The sequence below is a fragment of the Ornithodoros turicata genome, chromosome 1 (genome assembly GCF_037126465.1).
Source record: "Ornithodoros turicata isolate Travis chromosome 1, ASM3712646v1, whole genome shotgun sequence".
Classification (NCBI taxonomy): Eukaryota; Metazoa; Arthropoda; class Arachnida; order Ixodida; family Argasidae; genus Ornithodoros; species Ornithodoros turicata.
The window spans coordinates 197,250,492-197,269,322 of NC_088201.1; the positions used below are offsets into that span (position 1 = coordinate 197,250,492).

General features: G+C 44.0%; 1 long non-coding RNA gene across 2 annotated transcripts; it reads left to right on the forward strand.

Moving 5' to 3' along the window:
* Positions 1 to 7,617: 7,617 nt before the first annotated feature.
* On the forward strand, positions 7,618 to 12,607 carry LOC135374872 (uncharacterized). 2 transcript variants are annotated; one of them, XR_010417137.1, is made up of 7 exons: positions 7,618 to 7,836; positions 11,338 to 11,418; positions 11,481 to 11,527; positions 11,658 to 11,690; positions 11,870 to 12,011; positions 12,109 to 12,171; positions 12,538 to 12,607. It is a non-coding gene; the product is annotated as an uncharacterized LOC135374872 (long non-coding RNA). The 2 variants fall into 2 exon arrangements; XR_010417136.1 differs by having other exon boundaries at positions 11,870 to 12,171.
* Positions 12,608 to 18,831: the final 6,224 nt, after the last annotated feature.

The window sequence follows — 18,831 nt, forward strand, 5'->3', positions numbered from 1 at the left end:
CGTTGACAGCCACCACTGGATCAGAAGTTTCCAATTACGGGGGGGGGGGGGGGGAAATGAGCGAAGAAAAACGCGTTCTGGAGTTCGTGTCTCCAACGTAGACGAATCGCTTTTATGGCATGCGACGAAAGCGTCGCGGAGGATCAGCAGAAGAGTCAGCGTGTAAACAATTCAAGTTTTTCTGAGCTATTTTTTCATACCTTCTAGAAGATGGAATGATTTAAGTGCGCCGTGAACATAATGCATAAAAACAGATTAGAAAAAATTTCGCCCCTCTGCAACGATACCAGACCCAACAACGCTGGCCTTGGCGTGGTCGAGAGGATAATAGGTATTGTTTCTTATTGGTAAGCCTGCCAAAGTGATATTGAATGAAGAGATGATGCACTTCTGTGAGGCCCACAACGGCGAGCCTTTTCACCATCACCACCACCGCAGAGATGCAACAGATGCAAAATCTTATCAGTGGCTGTGCTGTCTGAAAATTTCCCAGTATCTCTCTCACACTTTGGCACCAGACCTAGACATGAGCAAACTGCCCTTTCTCATGCTCTTTCTCACAGTGCTCTGTCCATCTTTCAGCGTCTGTACACTGCTCACAACCACGGTTTCATCATAATGCTAGCAAGGAGTTAAAACAGAAACACAGTTTGTTCTTAACTTCCCAAGTGTTCATGTCAGAACAGGGCTCTCTCTCCACTGGAATGATCATGCCCCTTCTCGAAGCACCAAAATTCCTTACTTTTTCTTTTTTACCCAAAACGATTTGGATTCTGGATGAAGTTTACGAAGAAAAGGGAGGGAACATTTTATACTCATGTCTACAAAACAGGGCCCGTTTGCATAAAGTTATCTTGCCCAAGGTTCGCGGACACGTCTCCCTAAAGTGGGATTGTGTACCTCCTCTCAGTTCTTTTTCTTTTGCCCCCGGTTTCAAACAAAGCACGCCTGAAGTTTCACAAGCCGCCCTACACCAACGTCAAAATGTATTGACCACTTCACTGTTTACAAACAAGACGTGCCATCTGCGCATGCGTAGAGTTAGTGTTGGCAAACCACACTGAACGCAGTCATGCGAATGCTTTCCGCAAGTGCGACATCAGCTGTGTTGAAGAACTACACCGCTCTCGGCTCTATCCTTCAACATTATTCCGTGTTTGTGCCGCGAAGCAACTGTGGCTATGAGCGACGTACAAACATTGACAGATGCAGATGGTACAGACGTGGACACACGTACAGAGAGAGGACAGCAGGAAGAAGTGGGGAACAGAGGGATTAGTATGCGTCCTGGGCCGACTTCAGGGGGACCTGTGCCGACATTCGTCTGGAAAGTCTTCGGAAAACCCAGGGAAAACCTCAGATAGCACAGGGGTGACAGGATTCGAATCTGTGTCACCTCTCAGTCTCGGCAAGGGAAGCTATCATCCTAACCACTATGCCACGGGAGCTGACTCCTTCAACAATACCCGATTTAGACCTATGAAGGAGGCAGACAAGAGTCGCTACAAGACCACGTTCTTTACAAAAATGCCAAGCGAGGACCTATAGAGAACCAAATGTATTTTTATTGAGTCTATAGAAACTCAATAGAAAATCAGCTCCTAATGAGTTTCCTCCATAGAAACTCTAAAGAGTTTCTTATGATTTCCCTAACTGTATTTCTAATCAGGAATATCAAAAGATTCCCTATTGACTTCCAATTGAAATGCAAAGGTGTTATGGTGATGCGTTCCGTCCCCTATACATAGTGTGACTAGTCTGACTCCATGCTTGTCGACTACGCTATTTCTTGGCGATCCCATGAATAGGTACATGTATCCTACCGAGGAAAAATTTCATAAACACTGAGAGCCAGATAAAAACTGACTTTGTTTTTTTTGTGAGCGCCTGCTTTCGATTTTTTTTCTTTCTCTGTCGTTATAATTTTGGGTAATAAACAATTGGATTCGTGTAGCCAAATGTGCCATCCACAAGGCAACACTTGCTGGACAGTTGTTTATATACTGTCAGAATGGGTTGTACATCATGCCTGCGATTAGCAAGCGTCATTGACATAGTCAAAAGTTGAAAGACGAGGTCAATGCGCATTGCTTAGGAAAAAGGAAGGGGGAAAGGAACGGGGGCTCTTTTTGTTGTGCATGACAGTGCACTGCGATGAACTGCTATAATAAAAATATTTCAACTGTGTTTTAATTATTTTAGAGAGATAAGAAACTCGCCCCGATCGGACGGCTGCATATACGTGGTTGAATCAGTCCTCTCCGGCACCATCTTTGGTTTGGTGAGCTCGGTGGGCTCGCAGTTTGCACGTGAGGAAACTGTTTCCTTCGCACGCGTGCCGTTTGTCAGAATGTGTGGTATGAGATGGATTGCGAAGAAAACAGTTTGAGAGACATTGAGATTAATTTCCCGATAAGGGCTATAGCGGATCCCGCAGTAGGCGCAAGTCTTCTGACAAAATAGAAAAAAACCAAGATGGCATGAAAGCCAGCGCTGCCGTGTCCTCGTTGCGTGCTGGAGAGAAGAGGAGCCTGCGATTGCGCACTAAATTTCGGTGACCTTATGTATGTGTGAATGAATGTCGTGCCTTGTCGACACCGGTATGGGTCCTATAATAAACATAAACTCTCTTCCCAACAGTGTTACAACATTGAAGTCGACGAATACGTTGGGGAACTCCCCGCAGGGGGCACCGGCTTCGGCTGGTGATTGGTGAGTGGCGCCACCACGGACCCCAGCCCCCAGTCCTAAGGTGTTATCCGTACCGTGCCGAGGGGATTTAAGGTGAAGGGTAGAAACATTGAACGGTGGCAGTCGGGGTCTTGGTCAAGCCCCGCTCATGGGTTGTAACAACTCCGGGACCTTCCCACATTTATGGACATGAAGTGTGGGCGACTTCAAGGAATGTCCGTGTATCAAACCTGCATGGTTAAAAATTCAAACTCCTCAAAGGTCGCGGCCGCTAAACGGCCGCGGACCGAAGACCTTTCAATTGTAACCAAGGACTTCAGCCCAAAGTACCTTGTTCTTACATCTACCAGCAAAGATGGAAAAGAAAAATGCACACCATTAGGAAAAATATCGCCTTTCTTTATCGAAAAGGCTTTAAGATCACTTTCAAAGCATATCACAGAAATCAAGAAAATGAGACCTGGGGACATACTAGTGAAATGTATATAAGTAGCAGACTGCAACTACATACTGAATGCCAACGAAATGACGGGGACACCCATTGCAGCCTCGTTGCACAAAACCCTAAATACTTGCAGAGGAGTTATGTCAGTTTAAGAAGTGATAGATGTGCCGACAGAAGAGATCTTGGAAAATCTAAAAGAACAGGAGGTCATTGATGTGCGAAAGATAAAGATCCGCAAGAATAATGAGTACATCACTACTAGAAACTTAGTCGTCACATTTGATCAACCTACACTCCCCGAGAAGCTTAAGATTGGATACCTCTCAGCAGAAGTTAGGTCGTATATTCCAAATCCTTTTCGCTGCTTAAGGTGTAATAGATTCGGGCATGCGGCTGATGCCTGTCGAGGATCACCTTGCTGTGCACACTGTGGCCAACCCCAGCATGAAACAAAGGATTGCAAGGGTTCTTGTAGTTGTGTTAACTGCTCGGGGGGGGGGGGGGACCACCCAGCATACCGTCGACCATGTTCGAAATGGAAGCTTGAAAAAGAAACACTACACATCACGGTGACACAAAACTTAACCTACGCTGAGGCAAGAAAGAAAGCATCTCCGTTTATCTTTGAAAAATCGTTCGCTTCCGTAATAAAAGTAAAGCCCAAAATGGCAACATGTGCAACTCAAACTGAGGTAGAATCAGTACCAAATTCACAAGAAAAGCAAACTGACACTATTTTTCGTCCCACACAGAGCAGCACACGTACAGTGCTGCCTACCACCTCACATTCCCATATGGAAGGTTCCATGGAGTGGAATGATGAGGACTCGAGCTCTGAACTGTCCTTTGCCAGTTTGAGCTCACAACCACAAAGAAAGCATAAAGCTGGCTTGTCTGCCAGCGGCTCACTTCCTGATATTTCCGACAAAGAGCTGGCAGAAGCCAGTAAGAAAGCTCCAAGGCAGAAAATAACTGTACCCAAAAAGACATGATCAGTTATCTTCACGCATTAGGACACTTACTGGGCTGCTACTTTTGAGCGTATGATAAACAATCGTCTCGTTTATTACCTTGAGGAAAACGAATGTCTAGATCGTTACCAGTGTGGGTTCCGGGCTGCGTGCTCAACTACTGATCATCTCGTGCCGCTGGAAACAGTTATTAGGGAATCGTTTGTCAGAAGGCAACACTGCCTCTCTGTCTTTTTTTACTTAGAAAAAGCTTATGGTACCGCATGGCGCTATGGTATCTTGCGAGATCTGTGCTCTTTTGGAATCCGTGGTCGCATGCTATGCTGCATGGCTGACTTTCTGGAAGGGAGAACATTCAGAGTTCAACTAGGCACGGCCTTATCACGCCCATTTATACAAGAAAACGGTGTCCCACAAGGCTCTGTGCTGAGTGTCACACTCTATATTGTTAAAATGAATTCCATTGCAAAGGTCATCGCCCCTTCTGTCAGCTATTCCGTGTACGTGGACGATATTCAAATGTCTTGCAGTTCCGTTGACCCTGGTCGGTGCGAAAGACAGTTGCAGCTAACCATAAACAAGTTAAGCAAATGGGCCAATGAAAATGGTTTTAAGTTCTCACCAGACAAAACAGTATGTGTTCCATTTTCCAGAGTAAGGGGGTAACACCCGAGCCCAGGTTGAAAATGAATGGACATGAATTATCAGTCAAGTCAGAGTGCAAATTTTCAGGTGTTATTTTTGATAAAAAGCTCACCTTCTCTCATATGAAATACCTCAGGACAAAATGCATGAAATCCTTAAATCTTCTAAAAGTTCTGTCGCACAGATCGTGGGGAGCAGACAGAGCAACTCTACACCGAATCCACATATGAATTATTCGCTCCAAACTTGACTATGGCTCTGTGGTTTATGGCTCAGCACGTAAATCTGTCCTGAGTTGTCTAGACTCCGTTCACCACCAGGGTCTGAGACTGGTACTGGGAGCATTCAGCACCTCCCCAGTCGAAAGTCTCTACGTAGAACGTAACGAGTGGTCATTGAGTCGACGGAGGTTCTACTTAGCATCTTCTTATGCATTAAAAGTCAGGGGATACCCACGTCACCCAGCTCTGCCGAGTATCAAGGTTACTCGTTTTGAACAGCTTTTCCTTCATAAGCCTGCGGTTGTCCCACCGCTTTGCATGCGCATCCAAGACGAGGTCGAGTCATATGGTTTTTCCGAATATAGTTGTCAGGTTGTAAAAGCAAACGGGAGAGTTCCTCCGTGGCAGGCAAATCCAAAGCATAATTCTTCCCCAATGTACATGCTGTGGTGAGCAACCCTCTGTGGTGCACATCCTAATCACATGTCCATTACCAGAAAATCACCGTCGTCGCCATTTTAAGGAATTTTACCAATATCACGTGCCTTTTCACCCTGCTCTATTACTTGGGGATGAACCGCTCTTACCCTACAAGAGAATTTTCAACTTTTTTAGAGATATCGCCTATTTAAATTTCCTACAAGTGAATGATTTTCTCTTTTACTGTGGTTTACATCTCAAATTCTGAGATAATTCGGTTGTAATTGAACAGTTAGTTTAGCCTTTCCACACACATAACAGTTTTGGCGCATTATAGTCTAGTTGCTCACGCGCCATAAAAAAACTGCAATCATCATCATCATCACGTTGGGGAACTGGGGCGAGCCGTGACACGCTGGCAAGCAGTACCTGCTCGAAAGGAAGGGGACACAAGTTGCAGTGTAGGCCGCGACTTTTCGTTGCTGTGTGCGAGTATGTGTCTATGTTGACATCAACGAAGGAACATCTCTGACACTATTCGTGAGAACAGGACGATGCGCACAACACAGCAGCTAGACAGGTGAGTGTGAAATTTTATACGGTTTAACAACCTATGGTTTATTAATTGGGTAATTTCATTTATAATCGAGCGAGGGGCCCCTGTGACATTCTTATTTCCTTCAGGAAAAAGATATATGTTACTCCTTATCCGAAAGCCTAGTACAGAGTAGCCTAGTACACCTTATACAAGCCTAGTCGCAGGTCTCTGCGATATTTCGTTCTCCGTCGGCGAGGCTCCAAGTAAATGAAAGCGATTTGGGCAGTTCCAGCTTTTCCATATTTGGCGCTCTGGGTCCTCCGAACGGCTGCTTTGTTCTGAAACCCATTTTTTTCTCTGGCAGAATGGGTGCTGAAGATTCGCTGTAGACAATTAAATTCGGTAAGAAAGCCCGAAAAAAATTCAAAAAAAAATCGCAAAAACACCTCCAAGGATGTTTGTAGCGCAAATTTTACAATTTCTTGAGTGGTCGCATGATTTCCCATTATGGCGAAACTGATGTGAGATGAAAGAGCTTTTTTTTTTACTCTTTCGTTTAGCATATAGTGCGTTATCATTCCTTCAGGCATCCGCTGTCTTCGCTGAGATCGCTGTTTTCAGAACCGTTTTTCTCAAAAGGGCCATCTTCAATTTTGTTTATATTTTGTGCACACTCTTTGATGTTATAAAATACAATTTCTGCTTATTTTATTTCTGCAGGGTGCGCAAATTCTCTTCCCGTGCCTTGGTCGCTTTTAGAACCTATGAAACAGAATCGCGTTTTTTACCCGTTTACCTTCTGCTGAAAACTATGTCATTAGAGGCTGAACCAAGGACGAACCAAACCAATACCAAGACGAACCTCTACTATTATGACTGTAACTTAAACAAAAGCGCACACTGTAGCCCACCCACCTCTCCCCATAGGATTAATCCTCTGGAGATCAGCCATTTCATGGTGATGTACGTGAGAACAGGAAGTTTCGCATGGAAATCTCTTCACATGCACTTCGGGGCGTCCATTTGTTTCAGAGCTCGGTGGTTTATGTAAGCAAGTCTGGGAATCCTTATCTGCTACTTTGCTTCCTGGTTCGAAATAAGCGCAGTGTCGAAGCACTGAAAAGTAGGAATACCAAGGGCATGAGGGATCACTCTGGTTTACACTTCGCAAAATAAACTTCGAGAATAAACTGTTCAAAATAAATCACGAAAAAATTCACGGTGTAAAGATAAAGCCGTAACAATCAACTTTTGCGATACAAACGCTTCAGATTCAAACTTTCAAAAGAAATCGTCTCTGATTGGTCGAAAGGCACGACTGCTTCCGAGCAGCGAAGGCTTTTGGCTCCCGCATCTGAAAATAGTTCCCCGCAGGGTGTGGCTCTTTGTGGTGTGCTGGGAACGAGAGTACCGAGACTGGACGAATCTTTTGCTCTATTTTTCGCTGGCTATCAGGGTTCTGTTGACACACTGCAGTGACTGCAGTTAGTGCTTTGTTCTGCTGCTTGCCTGTCAAATTTGAGTATGTCAAACTCTGAATTTACCAAATCAGTTTCCGGTGTTGGTTCCAGCTATGGTGGACATCTGCTATATTATGAACATCGTCACGGGCATCGCCATTCTCTGCATGGCTGCCTTGGTTGGGAAATCAAAGAGTTGAAAAACGACGGTCGACGAAAAACAGAAAAAGCCCGATACCGGTACCTTGTGGATGTGTTGTGTTTGTCCGTCTGCGTGTGTTCCAGCCTCAGAACCGTAGAATCGTGAAATCGGAACCTGCCTGTGTACTTTTCTGCGTGTGGTTTTCCTTGTGAGACTCCATTCTGATAAATGCAGGGGACCGGTACTGGACAGACTATCGAAATGCCATTCTGCAAATAAGCTGCATATGGACCTGAAGAAACGGTATGTTTGTTTGCAAGTAAAAACTATTTTCCCTCGGATGAATAACTTAAGCCAGCAGAGGTGGCTTCATTTTTTGTAACCAGCATACGGTAATTTCAAACTAGAACGAAATACGACTCTAATTTCTGGAACATTCACATTGATTCACGCACCTTACTAGACTGCGATTTGCCATGCAAAAGCTTCACCAGATGTATCTAGACATAATACTTCAAGCGCTTTGTTTTCACCCAGGCAGCACACGACATCGGGCCGATGTCTGTAGCAAGTTGGGCATGTCGGCCCGATATATCTCTGACACTGCCAACTTCTGGCCGATATACAACAGAAGTTGGCAATGTCGGCTCAATGATGACAAAAAGAAAACGACATGGCGCCGACAATGCCAACTTCCAGCAGATATCCCGCTGAAGTTGGCAATGTCGGCTTGATGTTGATCGAAATCAGCGACATGTAGCCGACAATGCCAACTTCCAAGAGATATCATGCTGAAGTTGGCGATGTCGGCTACATGTCGCTGATTTCGATCAACATCGAGCCGACATTGCCAACTTCAGCGAGATATCTGCTGGAAGTTGGCAATGCCGGTTCGATGTTGATTGAAACCAGCGACATGTAGCCAACAACGCCAACTTGCAACAGATATCACGCTGAAGTTGGCAATGTCGGCTCGATGTTGATCGAAATCAGCGACATGTAGCCGACAATGCCAATTTCCAAGAGATATCATGTTGAAGTTGGCAATGTCGGCTACATGTCGCTGATTTCGATCAACATCGAGCCGACATTGCCAACTTCAGCGAGATATCTGCTGGAAGTTGGCAATGTCGGCTCGATGTTGATTGAAACCAGCGACATGTAGCCAACAACGCCAACTTGCAACAGATATCACGCTGAAGTTGGCAATGTCGGCTCGATGTTGATTGAAACCAGCGACATGCAGCCGACAATGCCAACTTGCAACAAATATCATGCTGAAGTTGGCAATGTCGGTGTTCTGTTGTGTCAGTTCGTTACCTGTTTGCGGGCAAAACTTGCAACGAAATATGTTTTCACAAATGTCTGGTGCTCTTCACAGAAGTGGCAAAAATAAATAGCACATTATACTGACTGAAAATGAAAAAACATACTCCCTTAATTTTGCAACGCACACCACGTAAACGTAGGAGGACATTCGCAAATTAGTGTCCTGCGTCCTTCGCAGCTTGGCAAAAATCCCCGGTGAATTTGCAGTGACGTAAGAGAGACATTGATAAGCATGACCACGTCACTGAGGGTTCCAAAGAGAGTAATTTATCTATTTGCAGGCAAAAGTTGCAACGAAATATGTTTTCACAAATGTCTGGTGCTCTTCACAGAAGTGGCAAAAATAAATAGCACATTATACTGACTGAAAATGAAAAAACATACTCCCTTAATTTTGCAATGCACACCACGTAAACGTAGGAGGACATTCGCAAATTAGTGTCCTGCGTCCTTCGCAGCTTGGCAAAAATCCCCGGTGCATTTGCGGTGACGTAAGACAGACATTGATAAGCATGACGACGTCACTCGGGGTTCCAAAGAGAGTAATTTATCTATTTGCGGGCAAAAGTTGCAACGAAATATGTTTTCACAAATGTCTGGTGCTCTTCACAGAAGTGGCAATTAAATATAAAATAAATAGCACATTATACTGACTGAAAATGAAAAAAAAACATGCTCCCTTAATTTTGCATGGCACACCACGTAAACGTAGGAGGACATTCGCAAATTAGTGTCCTGCGTCCTTGGCAGCTTGGCAAAAATCCCTGGTGAATTTGCAGAGACGTAAGGAGAGACATTGATAAGCATGACCACGTCACTCGGGGTTCCAAAGACAGTAATTTATCTATTTGCGGGCAAAAGTTGCAACGAAATATGTTTTCACAAATGTCTCGTGCCGTAGGATGTAGGCCAGGCATGGTAAACATCTTTGTTGTCATGAGTAACGTCTGAACTTTATGTATGATGTCGCAGTTGTCATTGGCACAACTGGCATTGCTATCTGGCGTCGCATATCACTGTATCCAGCTTTACACTCATGTGTGCCCCCTTGAACTGGATACCCTCGGTCATGAGATGCTGCACTTCCTCCAGAAACGGTGTCAGAAATGTGTAAAGATTCGGTGGCTTCCCTTTACCACAATATACGCTCACTAAAAATGGCTCTTGATTGCTATGATTTGCTGCCCTGCATAAAATGGGCCAAAAGCACGTTGAAGAACTTTTATACAGGGGGAGGCCGTCAATATTTGCTTGCAAACGGATTTCGCTGGGGAAAATCCCCACTCCACTGCACTCCAAAAAACCAGCTTCCAATCCGAAGTGGGCAAATGTGCCATCATGTTGCAAAGGAGCTCTTCTTTGCGTCCCCAGTATGGTTCTGGCGTCTGTTGGAATGTCGTGACCGCAGGACCTCAAGAGGGCGGCGATATCCTTTACGCAGGCATGCGTCAGATTATGCTTGAGGGAAATCCTTGCTAGTCTCGAGACTACGCTGTCCTCAAAATTTTCTTCATGGCTTTCACAATGCTCCGCTGCTACATCGTCACTTATCTCGTCCCACGAGAGCTCAGAGTCCGTCTCATTCGTAACTGGATGGTGAACGCTTGTTTCATAATCTGCATCAAAATGTTCAGCTTCTGATTGCGGACGAGTGCCTCGTTCACACGTATGAAGCGAGTTACTGTTCACTATTTCACTCACAGTGTCTTCTAACTCCCTTCGCAATGCACGGTATCGACTCCACCTCGACATGATGCATGCATTTCACACGGAACATTTAATACCTAAAAACCGGTAATGACTTGGAAAGAGGCACAAGCAGACGAAAATGAGCGGCAACACAAACGTCGCAACGACATCGGAAGCAACACAACAATCGGATGATGATGATGGTGCTTTCACACATTTCATAGATCCCCCTGTCCCCCACTCCTTCCTGCTGTCCTCTCTCCGTCTGTTCACATCTGTACGTCGCTCATAGCCACAGTTGCTTCGCGGCGCTAACACGCAATAAAAAAAAACATTTCATAGAGATGTTGGGCACAAAACTTTGTTTTTGTTTTTGCTCAAATTTTGCATTTCTTGCTAGATTTTATCTTCTTTGCGACAAAATCTTCAAATCACAACATCACAATCTGTAGCAGCATTTCCGCTTCCTGTTCCGGGAATCCCGCTTTCCTGTATTGCGCGTGTTGTTATTAGCGGCGTTTTCATTCTGGCTCTCTTGATATCTGTTGTCTATCCCGCTTCGTTTGATATATACTGTACCTTTTGTGCTGTGCAGCGTATGTGCAGTGTTTTTTGTGAGTCTGGTACCTAGTATAGCGGCGTCATTGTAAGTCGCGGAAGTTTCTGTGCAAATTCCTCGATATGGCACCTGTATTATCAAAGCAGCAGGAGACGCACAAAATGAGGTGAGCTTTCGTGAAAGGTACCATTATTTATTTTTTGTTTTAACGTCCCCATGTACTTCAGCAAAACCTACACCGTGGTCAAGTTCACAAGATACCGAATCCAGTGAAGAGGAGGATGCAGGTAGCCAGGATACAGGTCCAGGTACCCATCTCAGGCACACTTATTGTAGGAGTGTGTTATATGAAATGTGTTCTTTTCTTCAGCCGATGTAATCCCTCCACCGAGGAAAGGCTGCGGTTTCCATCACCACGTAGGCAATACTTCTCGCTTTTAATGATTGTGTTCTTTTTTTTCTTCTTTGTGTGTGTTTGTGTTATGTGCATGCTGTGTTGTGTTGTATGAATCTGTTGTATGACACACAATAGCATTTCTTTTTGCAGCTTGTGATGTGAAACACCTGAACGGCAGTCCTCGTAAGTATTAACTAGTTTATTGTCGAAAATTGGTGTTGATCTCAACCAAAAGAGGTATGGTGAGAAGGGCTTGCATCATCTAAAATGTGGTAAACCAATAATTCAAGTTTTAAACAAGTGTGCTGATGGAATCGTATGATAGAACCCGTGCACGCTTAATTCAGCTTAATTGCTTTTAGTACAAAGGCGCCGTGACACCACCGCCGCCTCCGAGCAGCGGGCCCGTCGCACGTTTGCCTCCATCAAGCGGCAGGCCTGCGACGCCGTCGCCTCTTCCGAGCAGTGTTTGGTCCAGCCATGACGCACCCTTCCAAGGACACTGTAAGCCCCACTGATATTACAAGTATCTTCTTTCGTACTGTAGCCTAGAAACAGCCCTCTAGTATGTTCATTGCTATATCATGAGCATATATTTCAGGCTCTTCACCAGGCAACACCAACACTCAGACACTAGCTCAAAATGGTGAAGTGTGCGTTACGCGTAAGTCACATGACGGCTTCTACGGGCCGTGTGTTAGGACCCTCGTTGAGGCTGCGATAGCGCAAGCGGCTCTGCCATTCGCATTAAGCACCTGTACCTTGAACTGCAAACAGTTTACTGCAAACTGCAACACGCTCCACAAAACGAGAACAGCTGATTGCTGATTTCATGGGCGCGGCCATGCGAGCCGAGAAGGACAGTTCAACGTTCAACAGGAAGGACAATTTTAGCTGAGCTCGAAGGTGGCGCTAGTTTTCGGTGCAACAATTTCCAGAGTGAACCGACCTCGACCAGTTCAGATAGCTCAACACTTTCTATTATTTTTATTATTATTTATTATCATCCTAATCCTAATTCCAATTTCAGCTCGACGCTCAACCGCTCAGCGCACGTCGGAAGTCCTTCACGGCAGGGGGGAGGCGAGCCCCAACCCAACCCAAGCTAACCTAACCTATGATTTCATCTGCAAATGGTCATTAATGGTCATGGTTAAAAAATCGTGCCAACGATTTTTTAAGCTTCTTTACATGAATAGTTGGAATAAAACAGGCAAGAATATGTCGAGGGCGTGACTTCTCGTATAGTACTGGTCACGTCCGGCTCTTCTTGATGATGCCATTTTCAGGGGCCAAAACTCTCAATTCTCTCCTTCACGCAATAATCGCTGCGTTCGAATCGAATTGAAAAAAAGGAAAAGAAACTAGGGTTGCAGGGCGGGCATTGCTGAAGAGAAATTCTCCCGGAATCACCCTGTATGCATCGCAAATCGGAATGAAATGGTGGGAACGGTTTGGGAATGGAAGAGGAATGGTACATGGTAGTAATAATTCGTGGCATTCCGTCTCGAGACAACTCTGATGATGAGCGACGCCAATTTGCTTGGTCTGTGGGTCGTCTTTGCCCACCTGAGGGTTCCTTTTCGTCCGCCGAAAGGCACATGGTAGTAATCGGAGGAATGGAACGGCATCAACATTTATCAGAAGAGATTGTGGAATTAGCGTTTCCACAAAAAGGGCAGATGTTTTCTGATGAAAGGAACATGCTCCTATATGGACCTCGATTAGTCTTATTCTGTTTGTCGTACCTGGCCCCCAGGTATGCACGATCCAAGTCGCATGGGTGCATTTGTTTTCAAAATCTTGCTCAGACGACTTTTGCAGCCCGATCTCTATATGTCTCGGTACTCTCAATAGCAGTCGTTAGTGGTAACCCCGATGAAAACTGTGAGAAAGTAGAGGCACAATACAGCACAGATTTTGCTTCTCTTCTGCACTTGTAAAAATGCAATTCGACTGCAACGTAACCGAGAGAAGTCGTAGGCGATAAAACCGCAGTGCGCAGAAGCGCTGTTTTCAGTGCTTCGTGTGTTTGACGTCTTTCCGCGCCCCCAGCACTGGGGTTTTATCGCTTTTAAAATGTACCATCAGACAGCCCGGTTTTATCGGTTTTCAATGCGATAACCACAGCTCTGAATTATGTAACCTCCCGGTTCCGTTCCGGGTTGTCGCTCAGTACCGTAAGAGGCACGCGGCCCTTGTGGCACTCCAGAAAAGTGGGAGGCGTCACCCCCTAGTCTTTGGTTAGGGATGCGGCTGCCCCGTTGCCCCCGCCTTCCGACGCCTATGGTAGAGTCAATAAATAGCTGGTATAAAAACAGCGGTTCAATTCCACAGCGTGTAGCAAAGGAACGGGGAACTCTCACTTCCCTAAGGAGAAGAGTACTTGAAGCATATTCGTGTTCTTAGTACTGCAAGCACTGCCCATCACCTGCACTCAGCGTTGACTAAATCATTGACCGTGCTGATACAGGTAGAACGATGTAAGCTGCTAAGCTTTCAGCCTGAGAATATTATTTTCGGCGCCAGCGTATCTCGACGTTTACGTGCTGCAGAATCTGTCCGGAGAACACTCTTCCAAAGTTTATATATTGCATCACGGCTGATGCATGGGCGCCGTCACGGGGGGTAACTTCAGCAAGTAAACATTTCCCTTGCAACATAATCTCCAAATTATGCTTCCTTTTCATGTCTGTACGTTCCAGAAACATACGGTTTCTGAGCGAAGACAATATAGTTGCGAGCACAGTTAACATACAGAAGTATACTATACAGATCCCGTACCTTGAGACCACCGCCCCAAACGTGAGTGCCACGGTTCCGCTTTTGGCCCATATCCATGTCAAAATTCAGGGATGGATATTTTAATACACGTGCGTGTTTCAATATTTTTAAACCTGGTGTGGCTCAACTAGGACAGCCTCCCATACCGCTGTATCTGGCTTTTGTTCAGGACGTCCTAATGAAAGATTTAATTAATGAATTTAGGTAATTAGTCATCTTTATTACACAATATAGTATTTCTTGGAAAAGATATGCGCCTGACCGTAGAACTCAACTGTGAAAATGACGTGCTCTCGTGGCTTTTTTGAAAAAATTCTCCAAACTGAAACACACACACACACATAAAATAAACAGGAACGTGCCACAAAGGTATACCTCGTGGTCGTAGCCCCTTTTTAATACAGAATGTTTGTAATAAAACAACTAGAACTACCTGTACATAAGTTTCGCATTTACGTGTATGTGAGCGGAGCAAAACCTTATCTGCAAGGTATTTTGACATTCCAATTTCCAAAATTCACTAAGATGTATTTTTTTTAAAGAAGCTGTTTCTCTTTCTTTTTTTCGAGAAACGGAGAGCAGAATTGCTGGCAATCTTTCTTGTACATAGTGTATGGGATTTGTTGGTACATTGTCGCCTGGCCAAGGGAATCTTTCTTATGTTCATCTTAGATATCAGATGAATCCTTCATATCTGCATGCTTAAAATTATTATCCACAGAAGTAACGTTTATTTGAGTTTGAGCACCTTCGCGATAAATCTTTTATTCCAGCGACAGCAGAATGTATTCAAGAAGGCTTCGGGTGTTTAACGTCAGCCTAAGGCGTGTTGATGGGAGCGCACTGCTTTGTTGGGTTCTCAAACTTGCAGCCAGTGCTGCTGGAATGATTATTTTATTTCATTTTATTTTGAGTTATTAGCGGCTCACCTATTTAGGGAAGGCCTATGAACACATGTTAATTGGTTTGGTTTAAAAATGATACGAGCCACAGTGTGTAGCGATTGGTTTTCACATTTACCCGTTCCACTCTATAGTATTCTTGCAAAATATATAGGTGCGAGCAAATAAAAGCCTATTCCCTAGCCTAAAACCTATTACATTCGGAACGAAGACCTATTGTATTCGTATACATATATGTCTGTACCGTGTTTTGACGATGGTAATTACGACGATAATTATTGACCTGAAGAATAATATGAATTTATGTGGTTGTGGATTGACTTTGGGTTTACACTCGATGTGGCTACAAAAAATGTGACAGTGCGCGTGCCCATTTGTGAAGCTGGGACCCCACTTGACAAGTACGTTCTTTATGTGTGCCTTTTCGGGTGGCCTGACCGATAAATTTATGCACTACTGTGTGAAATATTGGGTAAAAAAAGGGTAATCGCGTTTGCATTGCTATCTGTATGATATGCCGAGCGTTTTTAATGGAATTGCCTCGCGAACCTGGTGAAGTCTTTGTTTTGGGCAGGCTATTTTATGAGTGCCCGACGCCGGTCCTGTTGTGGTGCATTTGATATGCCTACCTGAAGCAGTGTGCTTTATTTTTGTAGTGTGGTTCACGCCTTTAGCTCCAATTCTATCAGTAAAAATGAATAGGAGTGTTTGTTTGTTTGCTAGTATGTGTCTGTCACGTTCGTAGCGCTGTTCAAGCTTTGTTTTCTTTGCAAAAACTCAGACTTTATGGTATTAAGCTGTTAGAGAAGAAGTGACTTTTCCTGCTCGTTTAAGATAAACTGTGTGTCCTTTTTCTGTGGCTTCTTCACGCAGGGAGAATGCAATTGTGTATTTAGCATTATGCAATAATTATCTGCCAGCAGAAATGGGTGTCTTTGTCACAGTTTATTAGGGTGTGCCTCGTTATTTCATTTTTTTTTTCTCTTACAGCTATGCAAGCAAAAGTGCGTGTAATTTTTCACTGCCCTTTTCTTATTTTCTCTACTTTTGCGCAGCAGAAAGTCTCCTGGTAAAAGCTGAATAGTGTTCTATCAGTGGAAGTGGGGTTCTTTGTTGGATTTTGTTGTGTGCTGGATATGTTGACGAAGTTGTTGATGAAGTTTGTTGAAATTTTGCAGTTATGGATTTTTGAGCAGAAATGCTAGTATCTAAGCACGGAGTAGAAATTCCTATATTTCTCTGCTCCCTAAGAAAATGTGTACGTCGTTTTCTGAGCAGGAAATAGCAAACCGCGTTTAGTTTACGTAAAATAGAAAAATGAAGTTGCGTATGCTCTATGATATTCTGTCACTGGCTTAGGACTTTTCCCTGTTGAGCAGTATTTTGTATGCATGTCTAGACTTGTTCAGTAGTGTCTTTCTTGCTGCAATTTTTACCTTTCGCTAATATCTTCTTGTTGTCGTCTTGTGTTAGCCGTTCAGCTTCGTAGCGATGTCTGCAATGCAGCGATTATTTCTGAGCGCTCCGTGTTAAGGCTTGTCCCCGTCGTGTGTTGTATGCATTGTCCTGTGTGCGTGCGTGCTTGTGCGTGTGTGCGTGTAATTGCTCAGTAGTGTCTTGCAATTTCCACCCGTAAAAAATTGGCATATATCGTATTATGTGCTGCCCGAGTAGAAGTGATTTTCCCTGATCGCGTAAGGTAATTTGTGTGTACCTTTGTCTTTTGCTTTCTTTACGCAGGTAAAACTCAGCTGTGTGTATCGCATTATGCAATAATTTTCTGATAGCAGAAGTGAGTGCATATTTCTCAGTTTACTAACGTGCGCTGCTGTTTCGTGCAGTTCCAGCAAGTGGAGCGCAAGTGCGTGTAATTTTTCCAGCTTTTTCTTCTTTCACCGTTTTTACTCAGAATGTTGATGAGGGGAAACAGTCAGCATCCAGGTAGATTAGAAGAAAGCCGCTTGGCATAGCTGAGTTCGTGAGAATTGAATTTCTTTGTTGTTTGTTTTTGTTAGATGTTGTTGACTGTCAGTATTCATTTTGCTTGATATGTTGATAGGGTAAGCTGTTATTTGTGCAGAAATGCTGGTATCTGAGCGTAGATGAGAAATTTTTATAAAGCACCTCTCCTTGTGCATTCCTGAGCTGCTATCTGTGTGTTTGTGCACGCGTGTGTGCTTTTTTTCCTGGTTTGTGATGTTAGCATGGCAGGTTGGGGCTTGTTTAGCAGTGTCTTTCTTGTTATAATTTTTCCCCGCCGCTAGTATCTTGTTGTTATCTTGTGTTAGCCGTTGAGTTTCGTAGCGATGTGTCATGACTCTGCTATTATTCCTGAGCGCTCCGTTTTAAGCCTTTTCCCTGCTGGCTTAAAGGTATTTGTGTGCCCTTGTCCTGTGCTTTCTTTACGCAAGAGCAATGCGGCTGTGTATGTAGCATTACGCAAGAATTACCTGATAGCAGAAACTGATGTCTTTTTCTTAGTTTATTAGCGTATGCTTCGGTTTTTGAAGTTATTTCAATTCAAACACAAGTGCGCACAATTTTTTATTGGCCTTTCCCATTTTGACCGATTTTACGCAGAAGCAAGCCACATGGTACAGCTGAATTTGTGAGAAGAGGGTTTGTATGTTTGTTTTTTAGATGTAATTAGGAGCACGGTGTGTTGAAGAAGTAAGCTGTTTGCAGTTATGGGTAGTTGTGCAGAAAAAAATGCTTGCATGTGAGTGCAGGACAGAAATTCTTAGCACGCCACTTGCAGTGTAAATTATTTTGGGTGTGAGACTGTTTCACTGCATGACAAGGCTGAAATGAGAAGAGAGAAAAAATTGGAGCGCTTAATTAACAGTGATCCAAATAACAGGGCAATTAAAGTTTCCATAGAAAGTAGAATTTTAAGGCTCCTAAATTATAGTTGAGCGTTGTACGGACTTTTTGTGATAGTCTTTCTAAACTGCATTCCAATAATCATTAATATAGTAGGAATGCAATCACATCATATATCTGCTCCTGTAACGGCGTTCTGTCTAGTACTCCGTCGAGCGCGAATGGAACTTTCCCCCACGCTTTCGCTCCGTTTTGCTTGCAGGTCTAGCTTCAGACAACAACGCATCATGGCATTGCTACGTATCTGGACAGAAGCCAGCTGTTACACCAACCTGGCGCAAATTCTAGTCGAAGCACTTGGCTCTCATAAAGAACCAGTAGTGCAATACTTGCACTTCTTCCACAGTTTTGCCTTGCTTTCCGCATTGTAAAAGAAAAATCGCACCACAAATAATTCACGTGACGTGGTACTATGAACAACACTTGCCTCACATTCTGCTGATCTTGGTACAGCCCAAAAAGCTCCAATTTAATTTATTAATGTAGTTACGTAGATTTAATTAACACATTGTAATTAAGTAACTGTCTGGCAGTTCTATACTATCTCACACAAAGGATTTCCATCCAGGTCTATACTACCTTACACAAAATATTTGCTTACACCTGCAAAAACTGCATTTGCTGTATTGCATAAAAGTAAGCTCCCTGTTTATAAGCAACCTCTTTAAGTGGAGCGGTTCTGATGTATCCAGGGTTTTGAACGACGCAACTGTTTGACCGAAGTCACATTCTCAGCACATGACCTTAGTACATGA